Genomic DNA, 2,917 nt, shown 5'->3' with positions numbered 1-2,917 from the left:
AGTCATCACTACAGATCCTACAAACAAAGAAATTTATGAAGAATTTCATCCCAGTAATTTGGTAACTTAGATTCAATAAACAAATTCTTTGAAGACACAAAATACCAAAGATTATTTAAGAAGAAATACACAACCCGAATAGCTTTGTGTCTACTAAAGAATTTGAATTTGCAGTTTAAAACCTACTCACAACAAAAGCCTGGGGCCAGATGGTGAATTCTATCAAATATCTAGGGAAGAAATAATACCAATTCCACACAAACTCTTCCAGAAAATGGAAGGAGAGAGGATATTTTCCAACTTATTTTTATGAGGACAATGCTACCCTGATATTAAGCTAAAGACATTTCAAGAAACCTACAGACTAATATTCCTTACAAACACAGATTTTAAAAATTCCTAATAAAGTATTAGCAAATTGAATTCAGAAATACATAAAAAGGATAATGAATCATGACCATACAGGGTTTACCCCGGGAATTCAAGGTTGATTCAAAACTGAAAAATCAAAGTAATTCATCGTATCAGCAAACTAAAAAAGAAATAACTATGATAATCTCAACAAATGCAGGAAAACATTTAACATATCCAATATCCATTTGTAATAAAAATTCTCAGCAAACTAGAAATAGTGGAGAATTTCCTCACCATGATAACATGCATCTATGAAAAATCTTTTGTTAACATTATACTTAATAATTAAAGATTGAACACTTCCCCCCTAACACAGGAACAGGCAAGGCAGTCTGCTCTCACCAAGTTTATTCAGCATTGTACTGAAGATCCTAACCAGTGCAATAAGGCAAGAAAAAGAAATAAAGGTACATATATACATTGGAAAGGAAGAAATAAAATTGTCTCTGATTGCATATGGCATGATCATCTACATATAAAATCCCAGAGGATTTACCAAAAAAAAATAGCTATTTGAACTAATAAGTGATTTTAGCAAGGTCACAGGAGCTAAGGTAATCAATACACAAAAATCAATTTGTATTTCTATATTTTATTAATAAGTAAAATTTAAAATTTAAAAGACTATTTACAATAGTATTAAAAAAAACATTAAAAAATTAGAGGTAAACTTAATAAAATGTGCTCTCTCATCTCCAAAACATTGCAGACAGAAATTAGAGCAATATATACCTTTTCATAGATTGGAAAACTCAACTGCATTTATATGTCAATTCACTCCAGATTGCTCTATAGACTCAATGTAATCTCAAATTCCTAGCAAGCTTTTTATAGAAATTGATTCTAAAATTCATGTAGAAAAGGAAAGTTTCTAGAATAGCCAAAACAATACTGAAAAAGAACAAATTTGAATGACTCATGCAATTTAGTTTCAAGATCTACTATGATGCTACAGACAGTGTGGTATTTGTGTAAGTGTAGGTATATAAATCAATGAAACAGAACAGAGTCCAGAAATAGACCCACTGATATATAGTCAATTGCTTTTTAACAAAAGTGCCAAGGAAATTCAATGGAGAAAGGATTTTTTTTTTTCAAGCAAATAGAACCAGGACCCTTATTTTGTACCATATATATGCCCACATTCTAGCTGTCAAGGAGTGGAGAATTTAATATCATCTCCCTTTATCTTCCAAGTTCTCTACAAACCTTTGAAAGGGTGTTCAAGTGCTTGGAAGCCCAAGCTGTAAATGCCCACCACATTGTTTCACCTACTTTTCCCTAGAGACCCAACTGCAAGGTCACTATCTCCAGAAATGGCCCAGCAAGATTTCACTTCTCTTTGACTCTTCCTCTGCACTTACATGGCACCAACTTTTTATCTTGAAGTTTACGTGTGAGTGTGTTTAATATACCAGAAATACAGACTACAATCTCAGTTTGCTTGGAACTGAGGGTATTCCCAAGATGCACAACCTACAGCTTTAAAACTGGGAAAGTCTATGTCAACCAAGACAAGATGGCTCACCCTTAACAGAGATTTTATCAGTTTACCTATCATATCCAACTTCCCTTCTAGCTCTGCCTCCCATAGCTCATAACTCTGAAAGTCAGCAATCTTACCTTCTCCATGACCCCAGCCTCTTTGCTCACAGATATGAACCAGAGCTGGGCCAATCAGATGCCCTGAATGGAAGGAAATCTAAACTGAGGGACAAAAATGGTATGGGTCATTTGACAATAATGGACCTTGAAGGTGGAAGGCCACATGGATTCAGATCTGGGATAGTATTAGGGGCTATGTTTGCAGAAGCAAATGTGTAGACAAAAGCACCAAAAGGAAACCAGGAGAAAAATAACTCTGGCTCAGACAGCTTTCTGATTCCAGACTGTGCTTGCTGCTCCTGGATTCTGGGAGACAGCTTGGAAGAATCATCCTGTACCTACTATATCCTTATAAAATGTCTGACCATCTCAGCCAGATCATAGGAGTCTAGTGAGCAGATTCCTAGCATCTCTCACAGTAGATGCACACTACATAAGAGGTGTTTACTACATGTGGGTACACTCAATTACAGGCTGTAGTGATTAACTTTACGTGTCAACATGGCTAGGCTATGGTGTCCAGTTGTTTAGTCAAACACTAATCTAGATGTTGCTCTGAAGGTATTTAAAAGGTATGATTACATTTACAATCAATTGACTTTAAGTAAAGCAGATTACACTCCTCATCCAGTTAATTAAAAGCCTTAAGAGCAGAAAACTAAGGTTTCCCCAAGAAGGAACTCTGCCTCAAGACTGTAACATAGAAATCCTGCCTCAGTTTCCAGTCAGCTGGCCTGCCATACAGGTTTTGAACTTGCCTGTCTCCACAATCATGTAAACCAATTTTTTAAAATAAATCCAGAGATAGAGATGATATAGATGATAGATAGATAATAGATAGATTATATGTATATGTATATGTATATGTATATGTATATGTATATGTATATGTATATGT

At 34.9% G+C, this 2,917-nt stretch overlaps 1 protein-coding gene across 1 annotated transcript in view; it reads right to left on the bottom strand.

Moving 5' to 3' along the window:
- SH2D4B (SH2 domain containing 4B) overlaps positions 1-2,917 on the bottom strand; it is a 111,280-nt gene that overhangs the window by 95,831 nt on the left and 12,532 nt on the right. The gene's annotated exons all lie outside the window — the stretch shown is intronic.

The sequence above is a fragment of the Pteropus vampyrus genome, unplaced genomic scaffold (assembly GCF_000151845.1).
Source record: "Pteropus vampyrus isolate Shadow unplaced genomic scaffold, Pvam_2.0 Scaffold20, whole genome shotgun sequence".
Taxonomy (NCBI): Eukaryota; Metazoa; Chordata; class Mammalia; order Chiroptera; family Pteropodidae; genus Pteropus; species Pteropus vampyrus.
This window is presented reverse-complemented; position numbering and strand designations above follow the sequence as displayed.